Source organism: Xyrauchen texanus, chromosome 30 (assembly GCF_025860055.1).
Source record: "Xyrauchen texanus isolate HMW12.3.18 chromosome 30, RBS_HiC_50CHRs, whole genome shotgun sequence".
Taxonomy (NCBI): Eukaryota; Metazoa; Chordata; class Actinopteri; order Cypriniformes; family Catostomidae; genus Xyrauchen; species Xyrauchen texanus.
Window position 1 is genome coordinate 38,505,833 of NC_068305.1, and position 20,200 is coordinate 38,526,032.

Here is a 20,200-nt window from a genome sequence, read left to right on the forward strand (position 1 = left end):
AGAACTGCATGACTTATCACGATTCAGGTTTAGAATTTTCCAAAGGTTTTCAATGGGATTAAGGTCAGGGGACTGAGGAGGCCACTTGATGACTTGAAAATGCTGGGCAACAAGTAATGCCTTTGTTGTGCGCGAGGTGTGCTTGGGATCATTATTGTGTTGGAAAATACACATTCGATCTCCAAACATATCCAGCAACATTTTGTTCAGCAAGATGGTCCGTTTTCAAAGTGTCAACAACTTTGTAGATCCTTCCAACACCTGCTGCAGACATGCATCCCCATACCTTCATGTTTCCTCCGTTGTGCTTAACGGTGCCACGCATGCATTTGGAGGACAACACCTTCCTCTTTGCCATTTTCACCAAAACCCACAAATGAATGTCTAATTATATAGCCAACACCCTAATTGACATACTTGTAGCAATTATAGGGTGGGAATAATGAGTGCAAACTTTGTATGACAACTTGGCCAAAAATGATGTCCGGGCAATTTGGCATATTTCATTGCTTCATGTCAAATAAAATTATTGAAACGTGGAGCGTTTTACACTGTAAAAAATTTCAGTAATTTTAACAGTAAAATGCTGTAAAAATGCTACAGAAATAAAATGTTAACTGATTAACAAATATTAACTGTAAAATATAGAGTAAAATGTTTTAATATATTTTAAAAGACAATACAGTAGTTTTTACAATAAAATGATGTAATAATTACATTATTAGTAAAAAGTACGATTTTCCTGTATAATTAATGGTAAAAAGAACAAGAGAGTTTATGTACTTTTTTTTTACAGTAAATTATTGTTAAAATTACCCATTACATTTCATTATATTTTATGGGAATAGTTATGTTTCATTATATTTTTTACATACACTGGGGTGTTCAGAGTTATATTTGATGTAATTTAGTTAATGTTTACTGCATTATTTGAATCTCACGTGTGTTACCATGATGGTGTTTAGTGTTTGTGTGAGTCATACTGAGCACTGTCTCTATATGTTTATTGACTATTACTCATGGGAAAGCCACTACTGATGAACTTCATGTCATTATGTGCTCTTCTATAGTTACTAACATAATTAACAAATACCTAATAAAGTAAACAACAGATTTATACAGTTTCTAAAGGCATGTTTATGAATTTCTTTTACAGTAAATTTGATGGAATTGTTTTTTTATTTTTATTTACAGTGCCAGTATGTAAATTACAATCATTTTACACAATTTACACGTTGTTCTATAAAGTGGTTTACATTTTACAGTGTTTTCTACATAATTATTCTGGCAACCACAGCTGCCAAAATTCAGTGTACAACATGCATACAAAATCTTTAATACATTTTTAATAATATGTTTGAATAAAGGCCAAAGACGTCATATAGATAGATAGATAGATAGATAGATAGATAGATAGATAGATAGATAGATAGATAGATAGATAGATAGATAGATAGTGCTGGGTAGTAATGGATTATATGTAATTTGGATGATTTAATCAGATTACAATAATGAGTAAATACATGAAATTGGATTAAATTACATTTTAAAATACTCATAATAGGAATACAGTTAGGAATACTTTTTAATTGGTTAAATTAATACTAGTTAACAAGACAACTGCAGTAAATTGTTAATTTATTGATCATTCTGATTGTTCTCTTTTTTCAATCTTTTACATTTTTCATTCTAAATAAGCACACTGCTGATATACGTTCGGTAAGACTGTTTTCTGAAGAGAGGGGGAGGGTAGTGTGTATTGCACTCAGAACTGATACTCACTACTAGCCAGCCAGGTGAAGATGGAGCGGTCTACCACAGCATTTAACCACTGGATCTATAGAGATCATTTCTTTTTATAGAAGGAAATTACACCAATGATCAAAGGATCTAGTGGATGCCATCGCTCAGGGTCCTGCCCACAGGGTACTCAATAGTTCAACTACAAAATGTGAAGCACTATGAAACAAAGCCCATCGCATTACTGTTACTGCTGATGCAGTGGAGTCCAATGCATGAAACTTGAAATAAAATTTTACACAATTGTTCCTTGTGTGACTCAGTGGAACTCTTGTTTTAAAATGTTCTACTCTTTTAGAATATTCTTGCTGTTCAAAAGATCATATCTTGGACCTCAGTTTTTGAATAGGTGAGGGACTATCAGTAAGCAGTAAGGGTTAAAAGTGTTTCAGTGTTTTAGATGAAAGCTTTGACCTAGCAATGTCGTTGCTGTTGATTTTATGACCATTAATTCTCATTCATTTTATAATCGTTTTATGCTGATTATATGGTTGTCAATGTTCGTAATGTTGCTATTGTTTTATGCACTTTGACATAAAATAAAATAGAATGAATCCAAAAGTAATCAGAATAGATTACCCAAAAATGTAATCTATGAGATTACATTACTGATTGCGTTTTCTGTCATGTAATTTGTAATCAGTACCTGATTACAATTCACAAGTATTCCACCCAGCACTGTATACACAACTAATCAGCCACAACATTGACACCACCTGCCTAATTCTGTGTAGGTCCCCCTCCTGCAGCCAAAACAGCACCAACCCGCATCACAGATTAGCATTTTGAGATGATATTCTTCTCACCACAATTGTACAGACCAGTTATCTGAGTTACCGTAGACTTTGCCATTTCAAACCAGTCTGGCTATTCTCTGTTGACCTCTCTCATCAACAAGACATTTCTGTCCACAGAACTGCGCTCACTGGATGTTTTTTGTTTTTCACACCATTCTGAGTAGATTCTAGAGATTGTTGTGTGTAAAACTCCCAGGAGATCAGCGGTTAAAGAAATACTCAAACCCGTCTGGCACCAACAATCATCCATGTGATTATCTAATCAGCCAATCATGTGGCAGCAGTGCAGTGCATAAAATCATGCAAATACAGGTCAGGAGCTTCAGATAAAGTCCACATCAACCATAAGTATGGGGAAGAAATTTGATCTCAGTGATTTGGACCATGGCATTTGTTGGTGCCAGACAACAGAGAATGGCCAGACTGGTTCGAACTGACAAAGTCTACGGTAACTCATATAGGCCTAACCGCACTGTATATTTGTGGTGAGAAGAACAGCATCTCAGAATGCTATTCTGAGCTTCAGATTGGTGCTGTTTTGGTGGTGTGAGGGGGACCTACACATTATTAGGCAGGCGGTTTTAATGTTGTAGCTGATTGGTGTATACGCAGTATATATATATATATTATTGTAAAGCAGTTCCCTTTTCCCCTCGCGGCAGCTCCGTTGGGGTGGATGGTAGTGGCGAGAACTCTACTCTAGATACTATGGCATATCCCTCCTCCTTCTCGGATTTCGGCACCAGTGTAAAGATGTTCAATGGAAAGGAGGAGGTGAGAACCGGCTTGTCAATATAAATAATATTTTAATGATAAACTTAAACAAAAGACAAAACACACACGGCGGACATTTCCGTAAACGATCTCTCTCTCCCGCACAATCCTCTGCAGTCGGCCTTCATCGGAGGCTTGATTAGCCTGATAAGAAACCGGGTGTGTATAATCACGACCGGCCCGCCCTCCGCCCTGCCACAATTATATATATATATATATATATATATATATATATTAGTCAGGACATTACGGATGTAAAAAAACAGCACCATCGCTATTTGTAAAAAAGTAATTTATGATCAAATCTAGACAGGCCCCATTTCCAGCAGCATCACTCCAACACCTTATCCTTGAGTAATCATGCTAAATTGCTAATTTTGCACTAGAAAATCATTTAGCATTATATCAAACACAGTTGAAAGCTATTTGGTTTGTTAAAGGCAGCTTAACTTTGTTTTTGAGTTGCCACAGTATGCAATAGACTAGCATGTGCATGTCTTAAAGTCAATATTATGTAAAAAATGGCAAAGTAACAGCTTTCTTTGCTTTGAAGTATGAAGGCTAAACAGTGCTTGAAATTGCCAGGAAACTGAAGATTTCATTCAAAGGTGTACACTACAGTCTTCAAAGACAAAGGACAACTACAAGGACAGAAAGAGATTTGGAAGGCTCAGCTGTACATCTAAACAAGAGGATAAGTACATCAGAGTCTCTAATTTGAGAAATAGAGGCTTCACATGTCCTCAGCTGACAGCATCATTGAATTCTACCCGCTCAACACCAGTTTCATATACAACATTAAAGAGAAGACTCAGGAGTGCATGCATGGGATGACTTGCAAAATAATTTTTTTTAAAAAAAGTTACTTTTGAAACAGAAAAACAAAAAGAAATGGTTAGAGTGGGCAAAGAAACACAGACATTGGACTGGATAAGAGTGTCATGGATCTTAACCCCATTGAGCTTTTGAGGGATCAGCTAGACTGTAAGGTGCGTGAGAAGTTCCTGACAAGACAGTCACATCTATGGCAAGTGCTACAGGAAGTGTGGGGTGATACTGTCACCTCAGTATCTGGACAAACTCACAGCTAGAATGCCAAGAATCTTCAAAGCTGTCATTGCTGCACGTGGATGATTTTTTGATAAGAAGTCTGAAGTAGTTTAAGTCTGGTGAATAACTTTACCAATTTCTTTCCATAAGAGCAAAATCTGTAAATTTTCCAATCTTTTGGCCGCCAGTATGCGCACACGCGCGCACACACATACACACACACACACACCCACTTGTTCTGGAAGGAGATGAATGCAAAAACCACTAAAGCAATTACCCCACAAGGCCATTTAATGACATTGCACACACGCACACACTCTCTCGCTCACACACACACACACACACACACACACACACACACACACACACACACACACACACACACACACACACACACACACACACACACACACACACACACACACACACACACACACACAATTGTACTGGAAGGAGATGAATGCAAAAACTACTAAAGCAATTACTCCACAAGGCCATTTAATGACATTGGAATAAATCTGAACAACCGTTTTTGCAGCTCCAGTGCATTAAATGCTCTGAACTGTGGAGCAAGTTTGGTGTTCTGCAAGTTACATTATTTGTTCATAGTACATTTAACATATTTACATACAATAAAAGTGAATGGTAACGGAGTCATTCTGTCAAACATCTCTTGTGTTCCACTGAAGAAATTAAGGGTTTGAAACAATATGTGGATGAGTACATAATGACGGAATTTTCATTTTTGGGTGAACTATCCTTTTAATTTTGGAAATGTTATGTGCATTTCTAGTAGTGACCATCAGGGGGCACACACTCATCACAAACAAATTGTCTCAGCAGAAAATCTGTGTATGCAGTTTTGGATAGACTCATGTAAATGAACTTTGATGCAAAGAGACAAGTACACAAGAAGCCATCCTAAATTTTTGTCTCACTCTCCTGTCAACCGGTAAATTAAATTAAAGAAAGCAAAGTGCGACTCTTTTAGCCGGCTTACATTTTGATTAGCCTTTTGCTACATTTATTTGCTTCTTATGCAATCAATGGCAGGTTGACTGAGGGATTGTGCCCTTTGTGTTTATCCGGATAATTATACCAGGATATGAAATAGTTCAGATCATTCAGGGATTTAAAACTGTCTGGAATTGATCCTATTCAACATTAAAGCCTTTATGTTTGTAAAAAATGCATAATGATCAGGAAACCTTAAATCAATACACTGAGATAATACTAAATCAACTCTGAATTTTCACTTCATTAAAATGCCCAGTAGTAAAGCAGGGCATCAATAAATAATTTAATACTCATTGTGTTCCTCCCCACGGATATCTTCAGATAAAGACGAAAAATGAATGCGATAAAGATATAAACTCGAATAAATTGACGAAATAGTAATACGAGCAGATACTCGAGTGAGTGAAAAACATTTCACAAGAACGGTTAGTAAGAATATGGCAGCCATTAAGAGTAGGCTAGGCCTATATATAACATAACTAACAGTAATTAGTTTATTATTACACAAACGTATTACATACTTTTTTTGATTCCCTACTTAAATGTGGGGCTTCCTACAGATGTACAAATCAGATTTGGAATAATAATTTATTAATGCAGATAGTATACTTATTATTGATTTTACAATTGCATATTATTGTAACAATATAATTCATGTCTATAACTGTTGATGTCCATTATTATTACTGAGTATGTGAACGTGAATCAGTCTTCCAGAAAGTTTTACTGCTGTGTAGTAGCGAATGCTAAAGTATATAATTTGGTCTTTTTGCGGAGTCTTTGATTGTAGCGAATCAGCAGCTTTAATGTGCTCAAACTGAAAGAAAGAGGAAAGTAACGGCTACGCTACATGTTCTGTTACGATTTGTTTCTCGTTACAATTTAACATATTTGTGTTATTGTCTGTTATTCGTTGTATTTATGTCTGAAACCGTTTTTGTGAAATGCGTTTCTCCCACATGACCGACATCTGTCTTTAAACTGTAAATCTTTTGCTTTTTTCCCTAAATATTTCTGAGGGAGGATCAAAGTGAGTAGCCTATACGTTGTAAACTTTCAGGCGGAAAATACATTAAGCTTTTAGCTGTTTCCTCAAAACAAGAGTAAAGAGAAAGAGTAACATACAGGTCCCATTTTGTAACAAATTGTTCTACCTATTGAAGACACATCCTCGTTAGTATAGTGGACAGTATCTCCGCCTGTCACGCGGGTTCGATTCCCCGACGGGGAGAAATATCTTTTTTTTTTACATTATTATCTGAAAGGTCAATGGTCAGAGTGGGCAAATCGGAGGTCTACAAGGACTTTACATAATTATTTATCTCTTTTCTTTTTGTGTATTTTGGGGCAGCATTACTGGTTTGGAGACAGATTCAATAATTTTTTACTTTGATCTAATAAAAAAATGACATTTTGGGAAACAAAAACATACAGTTGTATGTTTCATTTTATTGGAGTATAGTTGAATTTTTTGTAAAGTTAAATGTTTGTTCATTTATCTACATCTATTATGAAATCTTTAATGAATGTAGATTATCAATTTGATGTGGTAATTGATGTCATTTGTATGTGTAACATTAGATAAATGCTTAAACAACACAAGCCTACAGTCAATAATTAATGTGTAAAAGGGTCAATGAACTTTAAATTTACGAAACATAATGAATAACTTTTTGGGTATCATTGTCATTCCCAAAATTATTTTATTTCACAAAATATTTCCTGAGATTTACAATGTAGTCAATCTTTTAAGTGGTTATTGGAGAATGATGTTGGCTACACTTTGTACCTGTCCAGTAAGGTTAAAAAGGAAGAACAGTCTGGGCAGTTCAATCCAGAGGGTCCTTGCAAGGATAGCCTCCTGTCCATTCTTGAGTATTCAAACAGCTTTGAGGAAATTAAGGATATTTGACTATATCTGTCAGAAAGGCCAGATCCAGTAGCAGTTTTGTCAGAGGATGACAGTTCAGTTGTATTTGAAGCACGAGCAAAAGACAGTTGGAGGAAGGTTTGTAATATCAGGGCTGATGGGAATACTGCCTTTATAATGGGGAAGAACTGTTTTCCTGAAAGTAAAATGTACCATCTGACTGTAGAAGCCCCTTCACCATCAACTCTCTCTGCAAGGCCACTTGTTCCTTCAAGCTCTGCCTCTAAACTACCATGTCAGTAAACTTTACTTTAAAAAATGTATTTAATATTGATTATTACAGGCAACTAATATATTTGTGTAATTTCATAGAAATGGAAGAGGATGAAGAACTGGAGTGGATGATGCTGAGTTTGTCTCCACAAAAATGTCCTACACTGCATAGTAAGAGAACCAAGAGGATGCAATTTTTTTTAATTGTTATCCAGTAATTATCTAGTTCATCCTGTCTATGTCAAATTAAATTGCACATACTACAGTGATACTACTCAAATTATAATGTGTTTTCAGGACCTTCGGCTGCTAAATATGATCCCAGATATCCCGCTTTGTATATCACCAGACAGACAGTGAAGCAGAGCTCAGTTTGTCTTTGCAGACTGCTTTGGGGTGGGGTGAAATTGTTACTTCACACAATCCCAAATTTAAACAGATTACACCCTCTACTGTCAAAACTTAGCAATAGTTCACTCATTACTGTTACACATGCAGCAGCAATAGTACAGTTTTTCTCAATCAATCTGGCACATTTACTGAAACAAATTTACAATTGTAAAACTAGTAGAATCCTTACAATATGTGGTACATTCAGCACAACACTCTATGTGACCTGCAAAAGGTGTTTACTCAATCAAAAGAATTAACTCATGTTTCAAATGTAAATAAATCCATCAATGAAGAAATCATTGTCATCAAAACAAAAGGTTCCTTTATCATTGCTTAGACCCATACAGTCAAAATGCAAAGACATCTTGTCAAATGACAGTGTACTTTGAAAGTGTGATAGTTACCCACTATGTAATATTGTCCAATTGCTAACATTGTATATGTTGGCATCAGACTCCTGGGTCTTCCAATCTCTCTCTGTCTGGCCACAGCATTTCATCTACATCACGCCCGATATCCTCCCTTGCAATGCAACGTGGGAAAAATCTTTTAAAATGACGCTGCCACCCCCTAAATCAATCTGCTGTGATATCCTCACAACCAGCATCCATTCCACCCAGTAAGGACAACTGGTCATGAGGACGGTGAACATAGACCCTCCATCTCAATGCAGAAAATAACTCCTTAATTGGATTTAGGAATGGGGAGTATTTCAAATGATGGAAACTTCTGTTGTCCCAAATTATAACATACGTTGGCAAGTCATTTCTTACCAACCCCCCTCATTCTCAGGAATGATATCCCTGTAAAGAGTTTCCAGGAAATTGAGGAGACGTTGTGTGTTATAGGGCCCAATGATGGGAATGTGGCTGAGTACACGATTCCCAAATATAGCAGCACACATTGTAAAGTTCCCTCCACGCTGGCCCGGCACATCAACAGTGGCTCTGTGGCCACGTCTCCTGACTTTGGTAAAGTTGAATCCTGCATCATCAACATACACAAAAATGTGTGTGGATTCATCCGCCTCCATTTCCATCACTCTCTAAAATGTACAGTAGTTATTGAAAATCATACAGTTACACATATCCCACATTGTGTAACATATTCTGCATATACTTGTCAATTCTGAAAGACAAGGTGATTACAGCACTGTGTAATGATGAATTCTTACCTACATTTACATTTATGCATTTGGCAGACACTTTTATCCAAAGCGACTTACATTGCAATTATTACAGGGACAATCCCCCCGTAGCAACCTGGAGTTAACATACATTGCCCTAAATTGTGAAATTGGAAATTGAATTGTTTTCCTTCTAGCCCATGTCTATCCACCTGACAACTAGCCTATTACAACAATACCACATTATGTATCTAATATATGCGACAGGTTATTGTGATTGTTGGTTGTTCTATTAAGCATGTAGGGATTCACACAATAAACATGTGTATAATTGCATTTGAGAGTAATATCATTCAATAGCAAATTAATGCAAACTATTTTGATCTGCAAGGCTTACTCAATGCATTTTGTCTCAAAGCGATTATAAATGACTATAGTTGTGAACAAATGACCTAATGTTCATATAGTTAGTCATATAGTTTGATGAAGTTTAATAGTCATTCGACAATTGTGCCAAAGCGATTGAGAAAAACTAACAATACTTGTCCTTTTGCAACAACATTTCCACCAATTTTATTGTGTGTATGAACTGTGCCACTTTTTAAGCATGTATTACTCACAGAATGCCTGAACGTTAATTTTGCATGCATGATGTCATTAAGAAGTAAACATATAATGGTAAAAGTTGCATAACAAAATGCTGACCCGTAAAGACCATTTCCAAATTTGTCTTGCTGCGTTTGAAGCAATTGTTCTTGATTTTCTTTTTTTTTTTTAAAGCAGTCATCATGAAATTTTCTCTTAGAGGAACTTTATGGAAAGCATGGAGAAAATATAGAAGTACTGTATGAGAATGTTTGGGTTCAATTGGTGTGCAAGAACAAGTGCTTTTTTCTGGTAAGTATTCATATGGTCAGAAAGTATTCATATGATCAGAAAGTATTCATATGATCAGAAAGTATTCACACTTCCTCAAAGTGTTTATGAAAACCATTCCACACTTTGTTCAAAAAAATCAAGCGCAAATTCAGATTTCACTTAGAACTACTTTCCAATTTTGCAATTAATAAGCATATTTTAGCACAAGTGTAGTTTAAAAATGCAAATTGATATGATGTTATAAAAGTTAAAAGTGTGACAAAAAGGTAGGCTACTGACTCTTGTGCCTGTGAATGTCTAATAAAACTGTGTGCAGCAGGGGCTGATGGGCTTGTAGAGGACCAGGTAAAATGCCTGTTATTATTAATTTCTATTTACTTTTTCTTTTTTTTAATCCCTGACTGCTTTCTTGTGTTTATTTATTTACACAAATATTTTACAATTGTATTGGAAAACATGCATATTACGGAGCAAACGGTGTGGACGCTAATTGTGGCCTCATTAGACCACAAAAATGAGGACCTGTAGGTGAAGCTCTTCTGCCATTTTGTTGAAGGTGAGAATTGTGGACCCTTTTTCTCATTGAAAAGATAGACTTGTAAAACGCGTGACATCTGTTGAACTTTAAGAAGATGGCGAAGCTGGATCTTGGTTAACACGGATTGAGAATTTTAATGGTGAATTCACAAAATTGATAGTGTCGTAAACTTCAGTGATTGTGTGTGGGGAAACGGCGATGGAACACCAGGTATTTGGCGGAAAATCAAGGTCAAAATAGGTGATGTGAAGAGTTTGTATGAAATTGTGCTAACTTAATCAATCGTTGTTAAAAAATAATAATACTAATGATGACTTATGTCTTCGATTGTTGGCTTGAATCGTGTTTGGCTGTAGTACAATACTGTCCATCACCACTTGGGGATCGCTGCAGTAACTGAACGATAGTGACGGGGAATGTGGCTGTTGGTTCCACCGTATTGTTTTGTTGTTTAAATATTGTTTATTTTATAACATATCACGTAATAATACTAATATCTTAAATGTTATTCAGTTGGTCTTAAAGCTGTTCCTCACAACTTTTTTGTTTGTTTTTACAAAGGCTGTATCTCTATCTTGACGATTCTTTACCTCTTTTTGTGTTGTGAGGCATCATTATGTTTATTATCGTTTATTTCGCTTGGTAATGCTTGAGATTGTGTGTCTAAATTGTTGTGAAGAACGTTTATACTTAGATGTCAAACTCCGTTTACCATAGCAGAGTGTAAATGGTCAACTAGCGGGTTACGACAGTAAGTCACCGTTTGCGGATATCCATTCAAATGAATGGTTTGAGCCGTAAATTGCAACTTGCTGACGCAGAATTGTCCGATAATCTTTTATAAAACTTGAATTCTAGCGTAGTAAACTCTACACAGTTCACTTCTAATGGATTGTGTGGTGTAAAACATGTTAGACAGTGGGTAAGCTCATTAAGTGATTAGCTCTTTCCTAAAAAAAAAAATTAAAAAAAAGCAGTATATTCATCATACTCCATAGACAACAATTAAAAATATCTGGTGGTCTCGCCTGTGTACCCATAGTATATATGTGTGACCGCCGCATTTTGCATCGCTTTGTTAATCTTATACGATCCCCTCTATATAAGGGCTCTGGTGTGTGATCAAACCGGACGTTGTGCCTGTACCCACAATGCAATGTTGTTCGTTTCACTTTTCAAGTAATTTTTTTCCCCATTATTTATTAGTCATTGGGTTTGCAGTTTGGTGGTATCATTCTAATAATGAACTAATTAATGTCAGTTATGTTATATATGCTCTGTATGACTGCCATAATGTCACTAACCTTTCTTGTGAAATGTGTTTCACTCACTCGAGTATCTGCTCGTCTCTGTGTTTCGTCAGTACACTCATGTTTCTCTTCATACCGCATAAATCTTTCGCCTTTTACTAAAGATTTCCGTGGGGAGGAATACAATGAGTATTAAGTAATTTTTTGATGCCCCGCTTAATTGTGGGGTTTCCTAAAGATGTTAAAAAAAAGATTTAGTTTGTATGATTTAATTGTTGTGTGAGAATTTGTTCTTTAAATAGCGAATGTTTATGTCATCAATCGTTAAAGTGTAGAAACGTGCAGAAGTCTGGACGTTTTTACTGCAGTGTAGTTTATTAATGAACGACTTGTGATAAAGTGTATTATTTACGGATTCTTGATTGTTTGTAGCGAATCTTCAAATCAACACTTGAGCAAATCAAGTGGTTTTTATTGTCGTTCAACCATATATAGTTAGTTCAGTACACAGTGAATCAAGACAACGTTCCTCCAGGACCATGGTGCTACATAAAACAACATAGTGCAAACACAGAACCACACGAGACTAGACAGACTAAATAACATGCCTTTATAAAATGCACGTGAAAACATGTGCAAAAAGTACGGGACAGTAGGCTACAATACAATTATTAAAAATGAACCGTACAATAGACACCGTGAGAGACAATGCAGCGCCGCCAGTACACAGTAGTGCAAAAAGATGACAGTTTATAAAAATGCCAAATGTAAACATAACATGCTATGAGATTGAGGTAGCAGCCAGGTATAAAGTGACCATGGCCGTCGCCAGAACAAACCAAATGGGGGGGCATTTAATTTTCATAGGGGGCATACTTTTTTAATGATCTGAGACAGACCAAAACAACAACCCATATTAGGCTATAACTTAAAATAGACCACAATAGTCTTGTTTTGTTCAATTATTCAAATAAAATACTTCACCGTATGATCTCAACGTTTCTGTTTATTTTCTCTTAACATTTCTAGTAGCCTATATTTTTTGTTAATCTGCATTGTTCGTCACATACACAACACAGTGCCATCTAGTGGCTTTCTTGAGTAACAAGCACGATCAACGTAATGCATATCATTCATTACAAGTCCAACCTAAAACTACACCAAAACCAATTTGATTTATGACTCTACAACACTTCATAAACACGAGTCACAAAAGCTCCTGGTTTCCACCAACAGCACAACAATAATAAAAGCAATGCATAACATACTGCAATAAAATTCTTTTTTTTTTTGTTATACACAGAGACTTCAGCTCTTGTTGAGCAATACGTTTTATTCTCTCTCTCTCTCTCTCTCTCTCTCTCTCTCTCTCTCTGTATCTCTCTGGATATTTTTTCTTTTGAATGAAAGCAAAAGAGCATGGCTAACTAGCTGGATCCAAGAACAACACAACAATAATAAAAGCAATGCATAACATACTGCAATAAAAATTTAGCAATGAAGCAGGCAAGCATTGTATTCACAATTGATTAAAATAGTTGAGGGCGGCGGGTCTCCGAGTGAAATCTCCGAAGAACATTATCTTTCCATTCATGTTGACACTTGCGTGTGAGATCCTTCTCAAATGCCAGCTGAATGAGCTGGGCCTTGCGTGTGTGCCGCATAGAACGTCTGTGGTCGGTGAATACATTCCTCAAAACTGAAAATGAATTTTCACACATTGCGGTTGAAGCACCAAGCGTCAATCCGGTCTTCAAAGCTGTCAGTACACTTGGCATTGCTTCTAATGTTTTGTGGTACTTTGAAAGGAGATTTTGTGTTGTCAGTTTCGCGTTTCCTTCTTTGTTTATTTGTGTAGAAATAAACTGTTTAGCAACAATACATTCTGTCTCAACGATGGTTGATTTTGTTAATGACATGATGTGCTGAAGTAACTTCGGATTCAAAAATTGATCGCTCTCTGGGTTCAAAGCAATCAGCGATTGCGCAAGCTGTGTGTTGCGCTCACCGAAGCGATGGTTGATTTATCCAAGAAGTGTGTCAAGTGCACTGTAATAAAGCCTTCGTAGCTTCGTAGCTCTGGTTTGTCATTGTCCTTTTGTCCTGTTGTTTCTTCAACGAAATACGGGTGTAAATTCTTATTTACTGTGCGCTGCCGTTTTGAAGGTGCGGAAGTAACCTCCAAATCGGTGACTGCATCCCACAGCTCTGTGAACTTGGCCTCACAGCGGAGTTCACTCACACACTTAGAGGCACTCGCGACCAGTTCCAACCCAGTCAACAGGTCCATGTCCTCACTTTGCAAAAGCTTGTTAGGGCCATCCAGCAACATCAACACTGTCTTTACAAAGTGTGCGATGAACATAAACGCAGGCTGAGAAATTTCCCTCAAAAGCCCAATGGCCTCCATCCTCACCTCAGCACCATATGTGCGCTCTGCGTCGATCTCCGAAAGCAAAGAAATGATCTCCTTGTAAGACTTAATGATCAAATTCTCAATTACCATCTCATTAGCTCCAGAGTCGTCTCCACACACGTTGTTGTTGGTCAAAGTCGTCTTTGTCAACGACGAATCTTTAAACCACTTTCTTATATCCATAGCTTTGCTGTAGGTCTACAAAACCGCCAAAATTTGATTCTGAGATCGCATGCAATGCGCAGCTGAGCTACGCAAAGGAATTACGTATAAACAATTCTCTATGCTTAACTAAATGAATTGCATGATTTATATGATATATATATATACTTACACACAAACTGCATATTGTAATTTGAATAAATAAAACTACTAACACAAAAATAACATATTGAAAGGTCTGCTGCTGGAGACTTGCCATTGGCTGTTGTATTTGAATAATTAATGGAGTAGGTCTTTGCAATGTTTGGGTGCTGTTTTGGGATGTTTTAACAGTCATTTATGAATATAATTATATTTCAAGTTACGTTCTGTGTAATAATGCGTTGAGTAATTAATTTTCTGAATCATTTCTGAAGATAATGTGTATGTGTTATGCATATCTACCGCTGTAGAGATTACTGTTCCTGTGAGATAAGTTCTGCTGAAATAACTTGATGAGAAAGTGAAAATGATCACAATCGTAGACTTTTAATATCAAACGATTAGGGGAACACACTAAGTCATTTGGGGGGGTACTGTCCCCCAATGCCCCCCCTTGGCGACGGGCCTGAAAGTGACAATAATTAAAGTGCAACTCAGGACACGTGTGTGTGTGTGTCAGTCCAGTCTCTGAGTATTGAGGAGTCTGATGGCTTGGGGAAGAAGCTGTTACACAGTCTGGCCGTGAAAGCCCGAATGCTTCGGTACCTCTTTCCAGACGGCAGGAGGGTGAAGAGTTTGTGTGAGGGGTGTGTGGGGTCGTCCACAATGCGGGTTGCTTTGCGGATGCAGTGTTTTGTGTAAATGTCTTTGATGGAGGGAAGAGAGACCCCGATGATCTTCTCAGCTGTCCTCACTATCCTCTGCAGGACTTTGCGGTCTGAAACGGTGCAAGTCCCAAACCAGGCAGTGGTAATAGAGCTGGTGTTGAGGGACCAGGTGAGGTTCTCCGCCAGGTGAACACCAAGGAATCTGGTGCTCTTAACGATCTTCACAGAGGAGCCGTCGATGTTCAGCGGAGAAAATGTTCTTGTGCAGTTGATGAATTACTATGTATTTATTTGTATATATTTTATTTTTGAATATTTCTATTTTGCGGAAGTCCCGCGAATAATTGTATTCTCCCGCACCCCGCACACACGAGTGTTTTACCGCCCGAGTCGCACTCAGTTGCGTCGAGTCCCGCTTGAGTGCTGGCCTGTAGTCTGAAATACTGTATTAACGAGGATGTACTCATTTTACATGTTCGGGTACATTGAGGACTTTTACTGTATACATTTACTGTAACCGGACAGAGTGTAGGCCTACTACAATTCCGGTAAACACTTGTAGACAGTTCCTCGTTAGTATAGTGGACAGTATCTCCGCCTGTCACGCGGAAGACCGGGGTTCGATTCCCCGACGGGGAGAAATATTTATTTTTTTACATTATTATCTAAAAGGTCAATGGTCAGAGTGGCCAAATCGGTGGTCTCCAAGGACTTTACATAATTCTTTATCTCTTTTCTTTTTGTGTATTATGGGGCAGCATTACTGGTTTGTAGACAGATTCAATAATGTTTTACTTTGATCTGTATAATAAAAAGATATATAACTGTTTCCTCAAAAAAAGCAGTTTATTCAGCATACTGAAGCATCTCCTCCATATATTACAATTAAAAATATCTGATAGCTTCGCCAGTGTACCGCCCATATAGGCTAATATATGTGTGACCGCAGCTTTTAGCATCGCTTTGTTAATCTTTTATGCTTTAATCCTACTGTTAGTTATGTTATATGCTCTGTATGACTGCCATAATGTCACTATAACCATCCATCCATCGTCAACCGCTTATCCTGTAATGTCACTAACCGTTCTTGTGAAATGTGTTTCATTCACTCGAGTATCTGCTCGTATTAGAGTTTTGTCAGTACACTCATGTTTTTCTCCATATCGTATAAATCTTTCGCCTTTTACTAAAGATTTCCGTGGGGAGAAACACAATGAGTCTTAAGTAATTTTTTGATGCCCCGCCCTATTGTGGGGTTTTCCTAAAGATGTAAAAATCAGATTTGTAATGATTATCAAGAATTGTAGATAGTATCATTATATATACTTTCATAATTGCGCATATTTGTAACAATGTAATTAATGTCAATTACTATTGATTCCCATTAATTTTGAATGATATTCAATATAGTGAATGTTGGATCCTTAGACATCCTCGTTAGTATAGTGGACAGTATCTCCGCCTGTCACGCGGAAGACCGGGGTTCGATTCCCCGACGGGGAGAAATATCTTTTTTTTACATTATTATCTAAAAGGTAAATGGTCAGAATAGGCAAATCTGAGACACTAAAGGCCTATAAGGACGGAAAAAGACGGACGAATCAAAAGAATCTCCTAAATTATCAAGCTATACTTTATCACAAGTCATTCACTTGCAGACAACAAAGCAATACAACTTTCCAGAAAACTACTTCAAATTGTCATATAATAATTAAAAATGATTATAAAGAGTTGTAATTACTGTAAAAAACATTTAATAAATATAAAACATTAAATAATGTATACAAATTGCTTAATTCTGTATTTTTACATCATCAAGAAACCCCGCAGTAAAGTAGGGCATCAAAAAATTACTTAATACTCATTGTGTTCCTCCCCACGGAAATCTTTAGTAAAAGGCGAAAGATTTATGCGATATGAAGAGAAACATGAGTGTACTGACGAAACACAGATACGAGCAGATACTCGAGTGAGTGAAACACATTTCACAAGAACGGTTAGTAAGAATTTGGCAGCCATAGAGACAGAGCGTATTTAGGCCACGCCCACGGGGGTTGATTCCCTACTTAAATGTGGGGCTTCCTACAGATGTACAGATCAGATTTGGAATAATAATTTATTAATGCAGATAGTATACTTATTATTGATTTTACAATTGCATATTATTGTAACAATATAATTCATGTCTATAACTGTTGATGTCCATTATTATTACTGAGTATGTAAACGTGAATCAGTCTTCCAGAAAGTTTTACTGCTGTGTAGTAGCGAATGCTAAAGTATATAATTTGTTCTTTTTGCGGAGTCTTTGATTGTAGCGAATCTGCAGCTTTAATGTGCTCAAACTGAAAGAAAGAGGAAAGTAACGGCTACGCTACCTGTTCTGTTACGATTTGTTTCTCGTTACAATTTAACATAGGCCTATTTGTGTTATTGTCGGACATGTCTTTCCTCGTGCCCTTTGACCCTGATCCTGCGAGATGAGTTTTCCTCACTTGGAAAACTGAGGCAGACAGTGAAACACAGCTCAGTTCGTCTTTGCAGACTGCAATTGGATGAAACTGCTACTTCACACAATCCCAAATGTACACCCTCTACTGTCAAAATGTTGCAATAGTTCCAGAGGTTAAATTGGGCCGGAGCGCAGCTCCGCCTCCTCAGGTCCACAACACACCCTGACGGAGCTCAGCTCCGTCTCCTTCAGAGGCGGCGGCAGCCGATTTTAAATGTTTTGAGTTTAGCCCCGAATGAATTTTGAAAAGTTGACTAACAAATATGAAACCGGACAAAAGCCTATGTAAACCCCCGAAATCATAAGTTGCCTTATTTCATTGTGTTTTGGCTTTGCACATACTGCATACAGCCTGTAAAAATAGACATAGGCATAATCTAGCCTATAGAATAAGTTCCTTTGCTGTCGGTAGCCTATGGGTGACTCCGTTTATTCCTCTCTGTTGAATATGCAGCAGGTAGGGGAGGAGCTGACATCAACTAACGTTACTTAGTGGCGAGTTAACAGCAGCAGGCGCGTCGTTAGACATGGGCATCCGGGGCTTCAGCCAAAAATTGAATTTATTGATAATTATGATTATTTTTTAATAATTTTGTATTTATTTAAAAAAATGTACCGGGTCTTTTAATCTATCCTTCGGAATCATGTATTAAAGACGATTAAAATGTGTTCAAGCAGATCAAAGTTACTATGGTTACAGAATGCTTGTATTTAGAGTGCGCACCAGAGGAGAGAGCCTGAAAGAGTCATCGGTTAACTTACAGCTTTAGGGCTTGACTGTCATTGTTGTTTGTGGCTTCTGGTGGTAGCTATTATGGACATTAGACACTTTTTAAAAAGTAAAATAAGGAGTCATGAACGATACGAGGGAGGCAAGAAGAGTTATCTACTGGCGCCGTTCCCTCATCATTAAGCTCAGGTCGGTGAAGGCTCTTAAGCAAACCCTGGTCTAACTTACTAGCCCTGTAAGTTACTCACTGTGGTATTAATGCAGAACATGTACTGTATTAAAGTACGTGGGACCTTACTATTTCGCCTATAGCTAATCCATTTTGTGAGCCATAATCCGTTTCTCGTGAGGAATGTAGATGAAGTAGCCTATACATCTGATTTGGCGATTGAAACACGATGTGTAAATTAACGTTATTCAGGGATGTAGTGGAGGCTAAACGCACATAAACGCCGTTTACGCACCTCCCAAAATTCGGAAATAGCGTTTACCCACCTCCAAAGTGGGTTTATCCACCTCTAAATTGCGTTTATCCACCTCTAAATAGATAGTTCCTAAGCCATTTTAAATTAAGCTTATGTCGTTTTAGTTTCATATTGTTCATTATTAGTTTCATAGGTTGTTAAACCTAAGACGATGTCTTTCATTATGCGCTGCTGCCAGTGTTTCCCATGCGCGTGCATCGATATTGACTACTACCAGCTATATACAGCGTGCTGTCTTGTTGACCAATCAGCAGGAAGCAGCAGACTGCATCAAGATTCATCCGTCACTCACTAGCCCAAACGTCTAATGTAAAAATGGATATCCGGCAATTTTTAAGCGCCGTCAAGACGGCAGTCCTCCACCTCCTGAGGCCAGCAAACGGCCTCGGCTACAATCCCAAAGTGAGTGAGCTCGGAAAACAGTACTAAACTTCATGTTTTTGAGGTTAATTTGGTTAGATTAATAGATAATTAGATTCATGTCACTGACTCAACAAGTCACCTCTACCTTTTCCCATTATCCAATGTTACAAGTAAAATTCAGGATACATTATTAATTATTTAATATTCATGTATTATTTATTTGTGTTTCTGTGAATAGCTGTTACAGTTCTACAAATAAAGCATTCTATCTTTTACCTATCATTTAAAATGCTAAAAAAATGCACCTGAATGCAGGAAATGAAGTGTTTAATGGCCAACATTTCCTGGGGAGGTCCCCAGACCCCCATTTATATTATTATTGCTTATTATTATGTGCCTATGAGTTTCAATGCTGGAAACGCCTCTGTGTCGATCCTGCCATAGATTAAACATAACCTGTATTTAATGTATCCTGGGTTGCATTTCCTTTTATGTTGCATAGATTTTCCAGTACAAGGACATGCATCATGTGACATTATTGTTGTTGTTGATGTCAAAATCTACAGAAACTGTACTTAATATGGGCCCATTATTATCTCATTTATTACATAATATTACATATTTATACACATATTACACAGAAGGAAAGGCTCCTCATTACCATGGTTAGGTCAGTGTGCTATAGTCTTAAATAATAATAATAAATTAATGTATTTATGAAAAATAAATACTAGCTGAAACACATCTTGAAACTTTAAACGGCCACTGTTGATGTCTAATAATAATTCTAATAATTCTACCTTTAGATTATTTCATATGAAACTGAAACATTTTACTTTTACTACGTGTAAAATCCTGAAACAAATTTGTAAAGGTGATGTGTGTAATTATTAATATTTGTAACTATTTTGGTAAAGGGGCCACATTGGGCTTTAAGTAGTGCATGGGGGGCCACA

At 37.1% G+C, this 20,200-nt stretch overlaps 5 non-coding genes across 5 annotated transcripts; 4 read left to right on the forward strand and 1 right to left on the reverse strand.

Annotated features, from left to right (window-relative positions):
- Positions 1 to 11,881: 11,881 nt before the first annotated feature.
- Positions 11,882 to 11,996, forward strand: LOC127624484 (U5 spliceosomal RNA). Its single transcript, XR_007968187.1, has one exon. It is a non-coding gene; the product is annotated as a U5 spliceosomal RNA (small nuclear RNA).
- Positions 11,997 to 15,721: 3,725 nt separating this feature from the next.
- trnad-guc (transfer RNA aspartic acid (anticodon GUC)) lies at positions 15,722 to 15,793 on the forward strand. The gene has a single exon. It is a non-coding gene; the product is annotated as a tRNA-Asp (tRNA).
- A 503-nt stretch (positions 15,794 to 16,296) lies between these two features.
- On the forward strand, positions 16,297 to 16,411 carry LOC127624481 (U5 spliceosomal RNA). Its single transcript, XR_007968184.1, has one exon. It is a non-coding gene; the product is annotated as a U5 spliceosomal RNA (small nuclear RNA).
- Positions 16,412 to 16,585: 174 nt separating this feature from the next.
- On the forward strand, positions 16,586 to 16,657 carry trnad-guc (transfer RNA aspartic acid (anticodon GUC)). The gene has a single exon. It is a non-coding gene; the product is annotated as a tRNA-Asp (tRNA).
- Positions 16,658 to 16,974: 317 nt separating this feature from the next.
- Positions 16,975 to 17,090, reverse strand: LOC127624485 (U5 spliceosomal RNA). The gene has a single exon (XR_007968188.1). It is a non-coding gene; the product is annotated as a U5 spliceosomal RNA (small nuclear RNA).
- Between the last annotated feature and the right edge of the window lie 3,110 nt (positions 17,091 to 20,200).